At 47.6% G+C, this 12639-nt stretch overlaps 1 protein-coding gene and 1 long non-coding RNA gene across 2 annotated transcripts in view; one reads left to right on the top strand and one right to left on the bottom strand.

Moving 5' to 3' along the window:
• Cnga3 (cyclic nucleotide gated channel subunit alpha 3) overlaps positions 1 to 11138 on the bottom strand; it is a 40182-nt gene extending 29044 nt beyond the window's left edge. The window contains exon 1 of the mRNA XM_005339600.4: positions 10777 to 11138. The gene's annotated coding sequence lies outside the window, so the exon portion shown is untranslated. The remainder of the gene's footprint in view (positions 1 to 10776) is intronic.
• On the top strand, positions 9443 to 11604 carry LOC144369260 (uncharacterized). Its single transcript, XR_013428732.1, has 2 exons — positions 9443 to 10459; positions 11018 to 11604. It is a non-coding gene; the product is annotated as an uncharacterized LOC144369260 (long non-coding RNA).
• The last annotated feature ends 1035 nt before the right edge of the window (positions 11605 to 12639 follow it).

The raw sequence follows: 12639 nt of genomic DNA, 5'->3' as shown, positions 1-12639 counted from the left end.
TTGATGATCATTAATTAGATCCACCAACTCATTAGAGATCGCAAGTTCATGCTATTCTATCAGTCATTTGTCAATTAGTTGAGATACTCTTAAAAGAGAACATTTTAGCTCATTAATTACTTGGTTGACCAGTGGTACAGTCCATAGTAGTGGGAGAGGCATTTGGGGATACAGAGAAAGATATGCTGAATCTCAAAAGAACTCAGTCTCAATGAACCATCAGAATTCGAGAAACACACATGAAATACAAGATAAGCAACTCAAGAGCAACCCAACCCATGTCCTTAGCCCATGTCCTTGGCCCTTGTCCTTGCCTGCAAGAAGTAACGTCATGTAGGTGATAACAAAGCGCACAGGGAAAGTGATGTGAGATTGTGTGTTTCCACCATAACTCTACCTCTAATCCCTAGCTACTGTCCTTCCATCAATATTAACACCCCAAAACATGGGATTGCTTCTGGAGATGGCCCACATTCTCCTTTGAATGTGTGTCTTCTTACCTCAATAAATTGTGTCTCTGCCTGGCGTGTCGGTACACTCCTGTAATTCCAGCAACACTGGTGGCTGAGGCAAGAGGATTGTAAGTTTGAGTCTAACCTTAGCAACTTTGTGAGACCCTGTCTCAAAATTAAAAATAAAAAAGACTGGGGTGGGGGCGCGTATCTCAGTGGTAGGGGGCCCCTGGGTTTCAATCCCCAGTACCAAAACAAGCAAACAGACCAATAAATAAAATCTGTCTCTGACTAGTGCATCTAAGATTCTTTTCCATCATGAGCACCAAGGACCCTGCATTTCCTGAGTGCTGGTCACCCTCTCCAGGAACTCCTCCAGTGGCATAAGCAAGACAGGGTAAATATTTAGTACTTCGGTTTTTAAGTCATGACATTGCAAGAGAATATGCAATGACCCTATGTGTTCTCGCATCTCCTGTCCCTGACAAACTCTGGGAGAACTTGCACAGGAGGTCAGGAAGTCACGATCAGAAATCCCAAAGCTTTTGAAAATGAGAACTGCCAGGCGGTGACACCGCCTCCTCACCCCCTGCCCCAGTGAAGCACTTCTGTGTCCACACTGTGGTCCTCAGTGGTCCCAGGGAGTAGCAGGGATGCTGATTTGCAAATGAGGCCAGGGAGGCTGGCTCTGTCTGACTCCACCTGGTGGTTTGCTGGGTTTCCCACTCCCACTGCAGGAGGCTGAAAATGCTCAGATGTGACTTCAATTTTCAAGAACAGGAAGAAGATGCCTTCTGCCAGCTATGAAGGTGACCTTGATGGGGATGGCAGGTATGAGTCCAGCAGTGGTTTGTGAGCACTCTAGGAATTGACCCGAGAACGCACCATTTCAAACAATTTCTATTGTCTTTTTTTCCCCTCTTTTTCTTTTCTTTCTTTCTTCCCTGCTGGAGATTTAACCCAGGGCTTCAAGCATGCTAGGCAAACACTTTATCAGTTTGCTACCCACCCACTCAATTTCCATTTTCTTTACAATGTGACTAAATTGGAGGTCTCCCTGGTGACAAATAACCACAGTCTTTACTGAACATTGACCACATGGTACCCATTGTGCTGTGCCCTGGCCCCCAACCATTTTATGGACTCCTTGATAGTATGTCCCAGGCACTGTACCTGAAAGAGGAATTTGGGAATTTTGGAAAAGGGAGCAATATTCTGGGTCTGAAAGGAGGAGCTCAGAACCATTGAAATGCAGAAATCACCCATGAATCCTGAAATGCAAAAAGCATCCGTGAACAGAGGCAACCTGCCCATGCCCTTGACCTGTACCCTTGTCTGAAAATGTGTAGCCTGAGGGCAAAGCACAAGAGCTGGGAAATTGGCATGAAGCTGTGGAACTGCACCCTGACCCCACCTCTAGTCCATCCCTTTTCAAGTCCCTCTATAAATATCAACACCTGACACCAACAGGTGGCTGGCCCTCCCTCTGGAGATGGCCTGCATACTCCCTTGAATGTGTATTCCTTGCTTTACCCACAAGGCTGCTTTCTCTTGACATCATCCACATTCTCCCCTGAATATTTGTCTACTTTCCTAAACAGACCTCTGTCCATTCCTTTGACTGACAGCTGCGGAGATTCTTTTATCTCGTGTAAGTCAAGAACCCCGTTGGTCCTGCAAGTTCCCCCTTCTCTCCAGAGACTTCTCCTTCAGAAGTCTCTCTCTTCCCATGACATGGCTGGCCCTGAGGACTAGAAGATGAAGAATACAGGCTCCTGCCTTTGAGAACACAGAATGGATGGGAGGCGGGTCGGGAAAGTGCCAGAGGTGTTGAGATAGATGATGGTGAGCCATGTGGAGAGGACGGGAGCCCCAGATCTACCCCAGTGCCATGGAGGAGGCCTCCCCGGTAACAAATAGCCACAATCTTTACTGAACATTGACCACATGGTAGCCATTGTGCTGTGCCCTTTCAAGACCGTGGAGACTTTGGCACTCTGGTGTTCATCTCCAATTGTCTTCCTTGTCCTTGGCCTTGGTGTCTGGTAGGTCAGGCAGTTCAGAGGGCTCACATGGGTTTTATTATTTTTTTTTACTTTTCTTGTTCCTTTACTTAATCCAAACACCTTGGAGGCAAGAACTATTTCCTCCTATTTAAAAAAATAAAAAGATATTTTTTTTCTCTAAATACCCAGCACAAACATATAGTGTCACAGTGTCCACTTTATGCTCTGAACAGAGCCTTTGATGCTTTGCCACTGCGGCTTATTTTTAAAATGGACCTGCTTCTTTTTCTTCCTCTCTCCCTGCTCCCCGCTAATCTCCCCCACTCCCTAATCTCAGGGGAAACAGGATCACCTTTCTTCCCCATCCTAGGCAGAGCTATCTGTCCCTGAGTACACATCCACCATAGGACCGAAGTCATCTAGACTTTGAGGATGGCACCAGAAGGTCTCAGAAATGACTTCTCCCAAATTAATAAGTGAATTACAACTGCAATCAACTGGAATCACTTCTTTAAAAGCCCCTGTTCCTGCTGATGGGCAGAATCACAGCCTCTGGGGCAGGAGTCTCCTGTGTTTCTCCTTTATTAGCAAAGCAATAAAACTTCTTTTTCCTTTTTTTCTCAAAACGATGTCCTTGTGATTGGGTTGGCATCAGGAACGAGGACTGAGCTTTTGGCAGCAATAGTAGCTAGTGAAGAGTGTGTGGTACAAATGAAGGAGAGTAAATACTGATGAGTATTTACAACAGGATTCGGAGGCTGCTGTTGCTAAATAGCACCAACTCTTGACAAGAGCCTGCAGATGCCCGGTGGGTATCTAAAAGCAGGACAAAGCTTGGCATCTCTGCCCTTGCTTTGTATCTGTCTCCTTTATTACCTGGTTAGCCCTCTTCCCACTTCAAGGCTGAAGGCACCAAGATAAATCAACTCAAGTATTTTCAAGGTTTTCAGGGCTGTGCCAGTGCCCGCTTGTACAACATCCTGTCCCAGACTTCCAGGAATGGTGCCTGGGGGTCTCCAGTAATTGCCCTAAACCTGCAGTCACCTTGGATTCCAGGAACAGCTGAGCATCTCAGACAGATCACCCCCTGATGAAATTACCCCCTAAATGGAAGCAATAATGTTTTGATGGGAACCAGGGCTGCCTGGAGCAATTATTTCATGGGAACTGATTGCTCCCTCAAGTGACCACTACTTCTCCAGAATCACCTTGCAGAACCAGAGCTCAGAGAATGATGAATCCAACGACAGTTTGATCAAGACGACACGATTACTTGTTCCTCTCCCCCTTGCCCTGATTCTTCCTCTATTTAAACCTAAAGGTCATGTCGTTACCCTGGAAGACAGGGCTGAGGAGGAGTCTCTGGTCTTCCTGGTGTGGCTACACTGATTAAAGTTCCTTTCCTGCCTTCATCACTGTTTGCATCTTTGATTGGCATTTGGGATGGATGGCAGATCCTCGTCTATTTAGGGCCTTCACCTTAAAGTGTCGCAATTCACCCATGGGCTGTGCGTGTGAGCTATGAGCATTTGAGTGTCTGAGGGGACTGGGAGGCCAGAGAGCCTATCCTCTTGCTCTGCCTGTGATCCCACACAACACCTGAGATGGGTGTGACTAGCCCAGATGTAGATCAATCTGCTGACCACAAGACATCACCAAGTAAGACTCCACCCTTCGAAATCCTACCCCTTGCCTTATTTGGGTGGAACAATCTATTGAATGACTTCTCCCCAATAAATCGGGCGGTTTCAGGTGTGCTGTCTCTCTTGCTCCTCTTGCTCTCCAGTGCAGGAGCTGAGCCCTGAGGTGACAGAGCCATCCCTGACCCCCGTCAATGGTATTTTGTGTTTGTGTAGGTCTTTTCATTGCCAGCCCAATTCCCACGGAGTGATCCTGAATCCGTCGCCCGCGTGGGCGTGGGTAACACTAAAACTTAGGTAACAATCATAAGGGTGACACTAATAATAACAACAGTATTATTCTGCCTGCTCCTGCTCTTTCTGTTCAGATCACTTAAAATGCATATTGACTAATTTGCTCCTCACAATGATCCTGTGAATAAGTGACACTGAAAATCACCACCCCACTTATAATGATGGAGAGAGATCAGGTAAACAACAAGGGAGGCCAAAACATAAATAGCCCTGTGCTCTGTACTAAACCATGTTTCTGGGAAAATAAAACAAAAAGCAAAACAATAACACACACACAAAAATATCCTGGTCCCCACTCAGGATGACTAAAATAGTGTTTGTGTCCTGTCCTTTTTGCTTAGACATGAAAACTAGTTCCTGGTCCAATTTATGTCATTCTGAGTCCAGAATGCAGCAGAGACAATAGAGAGGTGGGTATCCTGCACAGTGTCACAAGTGCAGGGACGTCCACAGTTGCCTTTGTCCCTCCTAGCAAGTTTGTGGAGGCTTACTCTCCCTGTTCCATGCTGCCAGAGCAGCTCGGAGAGGTGAGTGACTTGCCCAGGGCCTCACTGGGGTAACTGGCAGAGGCAGGTGGAGTTGATCTTAGGGCCTGAAGCTGGCTCTGCTGCTGCTCAAGGCCAGGTACCAGGTGTGACACAAATGTCACAAGTGTGACACACATGCTAGACCTGAGACTCCTGTTGGTGCTTTTAAAATACCATTTCCTTTCCACGTCTCCTTGCTTGTCGGTTTGTGCTTTTAATCAAGAGACTGATACTGAAGAAATGGGCGTTGCTGGTCAGCTCTGCCCCACCATCGGCCTTCACCAGCCCAGCACGCTGGCCCGGGTGGCTGGCGTCTAAGCCTTTGGGAAGCAATAGAGAGGGAGTCCCCTGCCTAGTGGTGTGCCACTTCCTGCCGTTTCCCTGGTTCTTGTCCCCCTGATTCTTCTTCCTCCTCTTCCTCTTCCTCCATCACACAGCTCCTTGTGCTTGACTCCAGTGCAATCTGGTTGGCTTGGGCTTCATTGTCAACCTGAACCAACACACGCGTCACAGGACTGTCCTGATCAGGCTGAGAAGACAGCATCTCCCTCTCTTCTAGAGCTGGTCACTGATTGGAGGGCCAATTCGTCAACCTTGAGGCGGTTCAGCTGGTCCTGCAGGGCTGTCTTCAATCAGGACAAGGGCTCCTCCTCCCTGCACAGCAAGGTCCCTTCTCTCACTATACTGCCACTCTCTGTGCGCCATCAGCCGGGCACTCGGTGATGACGCCATGGCTGATTCCCCAAAGCAACACACTTTAGTTGGGTGACTTTTATGGCATGTGAATTTTATCTTAAAAAAGAAGCAATGTGGAATTTAAAATGAAAACATTTTAAAATGCTTAACTTGCCAGATCTGCTAGAAGGAACCCACAAAGTATACTTGTCAAAAAAAGGGAGAAATGTCAAGTGGCACATTCGTGCTAATCATGTAATCATGTTGCCATTTTTTTTTTTGAGGATTTACACTATGCCAGGCACAGCTCTACAACTTTTTGAATGTATCAACTCATTGAATCCTCACAATCACCCTGTGAGATAGCGCTATTGCTACCCATATTAAGCAGGTGAGCAGACTGAGGAACACAGTTCACCCTGCCAGGACCTATCACATTAGCCAGGATTAATCTGATGATGCGTCCCGCAGCCTTAATCCCTTGCCTCTCAAGAAACAAGGCCAATTTCTGGGACCAGTGAGTACCATGGCTTTGTCTACCTGCCCAGGAAAGGCCACAGAGGGTGTCTAAGTGTTAGACAAGGCAGTTGTATCTGGTTGTACCCAGAGGTGAGTTTGAAGGCCATGGGGCAGTGGGAGGCCAGAACCCCATTTTTCCTCCTCTGTGGAGTGGAGTCTAGCCTGTACTAAGCCCATGAATGTCCCTGAACCTAGATAGGGATGCTGAGTCTGAGTGAGGAGAGTTGTCTTGTTTCCCAAAGAAACCTTCTCATGGCTGTGAACTGGAATACATTCTATTCAACCAGCAAATAGGAGCCTCCTAATGCCAGCTGCAGATTCTCAATTCCTGCCTGAGGAAAAAAAATGAATAGTTCCCAAGAACAGGAAGAGATTTGGGGTTAAAGAAAATGCACGGAAATTGGAACCCAATTATCAATTATGTCTCACCCAGGGAGGCAGAGACCTGTCTCATGTCTAAAATGTGTCATGGTCTAATGTTGGGATGACTCAATTCATGGGACTCTGAGTTTCTCAAATCTGAGTTTCTCAAATCTGAGTGTATTCAGTTTTGAAACTAATGCTTTGTGATACAATTCAGCTGTTTGGTTTGAGATTTCAAGAGGATGAAAGTGCTTTCTGATTCTTGCCACATCTGTGGAACTGAAAACTCTGTAGCCAGTCTCATAGATGCTCTCTCCAGAACTGCCTGTTCTTTCTGCCCTAACACCAGTAAGGCCAGGCCAGAAACCTCCCTACCTCTACAAGGATCTGCTTCACCAATCCTCGCTATAAGCACAGGAAGTTAGGTGGCATTTTTTTTTCCTTAAATAACTTTTAGAGTGCCCTTATAATAGTACTACATGCCACTACAGGTAATAATAAGATGGTCCTATCTAAGTTTGAGCACCTGCCATCTTCCAGGTACTGTATAAAGGAGTTTACTTCTATTATTTTATTTAACTCCCAACAAACCCATGAGGTAGGTATTTTATATATATATATATATATAAAATTCCAATTTACACGTGAAGAAGCTGACACTCAGAATGATTAAATAACTGGTTAAGAGCGACCTAGTAACCGAGCTGGGGAGTAAAAGCCTGTTTCACTTCAACCCTGACGCTGCATTATTAGAATCCAATATGTGAATCCTATAAAAGGGTTGAAAGAAGTGCTCTGGAGATAAGATGAGGTCCAAGGGGATTCCTGTGAGGGGTGTACACATGTCCAGGGAAGAGTTTTCCTTGAGGCAAAACTGTCCTGAGTGTCACTGTCCCCCATTGAAGTACCACCAAGCATGCTCTTCTTCCTCTCATCCCTGTCTCGGTTACTGCCATGAATGTCACTCAGAGCCAGTTGATCACTCAACTGAGACTCTGAATGAGCTTTCACTGCCCCCAGATCCAGCATCACCAAGTCCAATCAGCTAAACCACTAACTAGCCACTAACTAACCTCTGTCCCCTTTATCTCATTTACTAATTTGCAAACAGACTGAACACTAACCATGTGCTAGGGTCTCTACCTGACAGAGGGTATGTGGTGGTGAACCAGACTGGCAGCTCCTGGCCTCCTTGAGCTGTGCCCCCATCTTTGTTCAGGTTCTTGTCTCTCTCCCTGAGGTCATTAAAATAATACCTTTTGCTCCCCTCCCATCTCCAGTCTCTCATCTGTGCAACCCATCCAGTGCCGGCACTTATTCACTCATTCCACAACCAGTGTGGAATGAGTGAATAAGTGAATGAATGAATCTTCCAGAGTGACTCCAGGGTCTTTGCAAAGACAATTCTAATCATTGTCTCTCGTCTCGGGAACTTTCAGAGCCTGTTGATTGTCTCCGTCACACAGTCCCCATTTCTTCATAACATTGATCATATCAGCTTCAACTGGATGTTCTAGCTAAACCAAGTCACCTCCCCTTTCCCAACATGTGTCATGAATTTTCTTCTGTCATCTATCGGGAGAGACAGTGCTCATCAAAATCAACCTGTGCTTCCTCTATTTCCCAAACTCTATTTCAGGACAGGTGAGGGCTGAGGAACAGGCTCTGGTCAGTGGATTTCTCCCATGATGCAGGACTCCATAAACCCCATGACCTTATGGGTGATGGGCTAAGCCACTGAGGTGTTCCAGTCTATGTCAGCTTGGCAGGATCTATTCTCTCAGCCTAGAGAGCTTTCCCCTTTTCTTTGCAATTTGTTTTCAAGTTTCAGGCCTAGGGTGACCTCCCCTGCGAAGCCCTCCTTGACCAGTCCCTCCTCTCTCTTTACTCTCAAGGCTGTTATCCCCTCCACTTCAGTCTGGAGGATGGGCAAGCTCACAGGTGGAGTAAGGGTTTGTCTCCCTCACTGCATCAGGCGATCCCAGAGGCAGGGACTGTGCCTGCTTAATTAATTTAATTCTGTTCCTCCCACTGGACTCAGCTTTGTGCTTTGTACCTAGAAGTAGTCAGTGTGAAACCGAAATGAATTAGGTCAGAGGGATGTAGTGGTGGGGGATAGAGAAAAAGTTTGACCCATCTCAACCTTGAGGCTGTGGTCTGTGGGTTTGTAAGGCTTCAGGTGAGCAGGATGCTCGGGTGAGTGGGGGGAAAGGAGGGGGGAGAAGGGAGAGGGAGAAAGGCTCTGGAACCTGGTCATCGCAGGAAACCAGCAGCCACTGAGCTATCCTCAACAACTAGAGAAGAGCCTGCAGCTTCCAACTGTTTACCTCCTGGGTACCATGGAGACTGCTGACTGGTTGCCATAGCAACCCTGGGCTTAGCCAGAAGCAGCGACCAACCGCTCACAGATAGTGAATGAGGATAGAAAAGACATAAAAACAGGCGCATCAAAGGCAAGGGCACACGCAGTCCTGGCTGAAGTCCAAGGGAGCGTGATTGGGATCCTGCATCGACTAGTCTGCCACCAGAGAGCCGCTCTTCACTAGCTCCTGACAATTCTGCGCAGTCGAGGACCCTCTCTGAGGTTGAATAGAGGCTGAAGAGGTAGCATGTGCCCGGGGTATTTTGTATAAAGTTGAGCAGAGCAAAGTCCTCTACCCACACCACAAAGCCCGCATCAGCTCAGTGAAATCCCAGCTGAGTCCCCGACCTGGCAGACTTTTCTATAAGAGGGACTTTGGCTTAGAAGACGGAGTGTGGTGACAGTCCACCTGTGCTTTCCTGGCCCCAACTTTCTACCACCCCCCTATCCACTGAGTACTCACTTATGGGTATGAGCACCTACAAAGTGCTACAAGTGGGGACTCATTCCCAAAATATATTAATGCTCATTTTCTTTTATGAATGAAACTGTGTGTGTGTGTGGGGGGGTGTTAGTCTTTAGAGAATGAGAGGGGGGTCTGAGATGCCCACATTGGGTTGGAGTCTAAACCCAGGTGTCTGGATCTTCCCCAAGGGTTTGAAGAACAAGGGACCTTGCCCCCCCCCTCATTTCAATAAAAGATTTGGTGAGGGGTGCCTGCCACCAGGCTGTCTAGATTCAGGGAAGAGGCTGCGCTTGCAGAGTGGGGACAGTACTGAGCAAGCAGGTTGAGGTGGCCTGGGGGCTGTACCTGGTTCACAAGCCAACCATGTCCCTCTGCTCTATCCCCTTTCTTTCAGGCCACACTGTGTTTAGCTGGAGACAACTATCTTAGAGTGAGGAATCCTAAAGTCCCAACAACAGAATAAAGTATGGAAATTGCATCAGAGAAAAATGCAACAGTCCTACCCAGAACCCTAGCCCCACTCTGGGGTGAGCAGAGCACAGGGGACCCAGCTACCAGGGGGTGTCAGGGATGGGTTGGGGACTGAGCTGCCTGGAAAAGACTGAAGACAGACAGCCAAGAGCCTTTATCTGATTAGTGGATTGCCAAGGATCAGAGGGCCTGTTGCCCCTGCCCCCTGCTTGGCACTAAGCCCGAGGCACTTAGGGGCCAAAACTGTGGTTATGTTTTACCATTAAAAATAATAATAATAATGAAATAATAAAATGCTCACTCATCAAAAGAAATTTAATTCCCTGCCTTCTCTCCAGTTCACCTGTTTGGATCCCCAGCCTGAGTAGGGTCCGGTAGAGGCAGCCCCGCATCCCCCACCCTCTGCTTCACAGGGGTCCCCTTCAAATCGCTGACACAACTGCCCCAGTGCAGAACGGGCCCAGGGACACCGGGCAGGACCCCTGCCTGGAGCAAGGGGATCCAAGCAGCAGTGGAGACCCTTCCCCACTAGCCGGAGTGGAGGCGCCGCATCTGGGTGCAGTGTCGTGGGAGAGGGTGTCACCGAGTGGGAGGACTCCTTCCTGACCCCATCAGAGCCAGCCCTGTTCCTTCTGCCTCCTTCCCCGACGGCTCCGCGGGCTCAGCCCAGCGCGGCTACCGGACGTGAGTAAACCCGAGTGCGATGGGCTGGGGGAGCACAGAGGACGGCTCCTTGTCCTTGGTGCTGGACTGGAGGGGTGGGGGGCGCGGAATATGGGAGCAGAGGCAGGAGCGGCCCCTCGCTTCCGTCCCTTTCTCCCTGACCGATGGGTGGCCGGTTTCAGCACCAGGGGCTGTGGACAGCGCCACTCCGCCCTTGCACGCCCCCACCCCACTCCCGAGCCTGGAGTTCTTTAATCCAGCTCCCGCCGGAGCCTGCACTCCCGGCGCACCTCCCGGCGCCCCAACAACTCCCAGATCCAGATCCCCCACTTCCTTACCCCGGCAAAGTTTGAGCTTCTCTGCGGCGCTCCCGGGTCCGGCAGAGTCTCCTGACTCTGGGCAGCAGCTCCTGGCTCTCTCCCTCCTCGCGCTCTGGTCCCAGGACCCTTCTCTGGGGACAGCGGAAGGAAGGATCTTGTGGCCTCCCCCTCTCTGGGAAAGTCAGATGAGGCTCTGGAGCCTCAAAGGCGGTCTCCGGAGAAGCAGAGGCCACTCATTCATATCTCCATCCCCTCCAAGGGAAAGGGGGCGAGCCAGAAGCAAGAAAGCAACAAAATCCGTCTGTCAACTTTGGAGTCTCTCCGGGCTGCGCACGGCCACCTTCGACTCCTTCCTCGGATTTTTACCAGTACAGTAATCCACACGGGGTGAGGACACGGCCGATACCCGCGAGTCTGAAGTTTAAAGGTGGAGATGCGTATAATGTTTATATATAAACACTAATTGTAGGGAGGATTTGAAAAACTAGTCTTCCTTGGGGATCAAGTGTATTTCTCCTTTCAGAGTTTTTATTTTCTTCGATCACACCAGACAACCTTGACTCCCTGAACTGAAAGTCAAAACTCACCAGTCCAGCAAATATTTCATCATCTTCTACCCCAGTCAAAGGAATTTGAGTTCTTTTTGGAGAAAATAACTTTATTCAATAAAGCCTCCACTTTCCCCCCAAATCACTTTCCCACGGAAGGGGCATGTCTAAGGACACCATCAAGAATGAAGACCTGGGCTGGGGTTGTGGCTCAGAGGTGGAGTGCTCACCTGGCATGGGCAAGGCCCTAGATTCAATCCTCAGTACCATAAATAAATAAATAAATAAATAAAATAAAGGTACTGTGTTCAACTACAAGTAAAAAAAAATATATTAAAAAAAGTATGAAGACCTAATTCCTACTGCCCCCCCCAAGCAGATCCCACAGCAGTCACCACCATAGAACTTCCCTAGGACCTGTAGCCCATAGCATTTCCTGAAAACACCCATTAAATTGCTTATTCATGGAGCAGCTTATCTAGAAAACTCTTAAGACTTCAAGTTCATGCACACTTGAAAGGAAAGATGAAGTACTAGTTTTCACTGAAGCAATAATTAGAGTGACAGGTAAGACTGTGCGCGCGCGCACACACACACACACACACACACACACACACTCAGGAAGCAAAATCTAGAAAAAGAATTTCCCTAAAGAAATGGCAGGCTTATTCAGATGCAAAGATTTCTGGTAGTGGGAGAATAAATCAATGGTAGTGGTTAATCAATAAAACAAAGTTGAAGCCACAGAAGTTGGAGGAGTGGTGGATTCTTGTTTTATCATTTGGGCTTCTGGAAAGAACTTGAAATTACTTCAAGATGAGAAAACAAAATTTATAGGATTCCATTTTATCAGGACCTTTAGTGTGCTTATTCCAAAGACTCTCAGCCTATCTCAGTTATCATGTGCAATTATTTATAGTCTTCATTGTCAGGAAATGCTTTATTTCCACTAATCCCAGTAATTTATGCTAAAAATTAAAGCTGTTTTTTCTGTTGGTTTGTCCCCAAGGAAAATACTGGAAACAGATGGTTATCTTCTGTTGTCTGGAAACATTTCAGAGTTCCAAAAGAATCTTACATCCTGATGTTGGAGAAAGTAATAACTATGATGAGCTAATTTTAAGGCATCATCCTGAACAGTGAAAAATCCCCTTGGTTTCTGAAACACACACCATTTCTAACATTTGAGGGAGGAAATATGACCCCACAGAATTAACCATGAAGTAGAGAAGTACCCTGTGTCTGATAAAGTGAGACAGAACATTTGGTGCAAGACTGGGTACATAATTGACCTTAAGAGATGAGGTGTGGGGCAATCATTGCCATTGAAGAA

The sequence above is a fragment of the Ictidomys tridecemlineatus genome, chromosome 12 (assembly GCF_052094955.1).
Source record: "Ictidomys tridecemlineatus isolate mIctTri1 chromosome 12, mIctTri1.hap1, whole genome shotgun sequence".
NCBI lineage: Eukaryota > Metazoa > Chordata > Mammalia > Rodentia > Sciuridae > Ictidomys > Ictidomys tridecemlineatus.
Note: the sequence above shows the minus strand (reverse complement) of the source record. Positions and strands in the feature narration are given on the sequence as shown.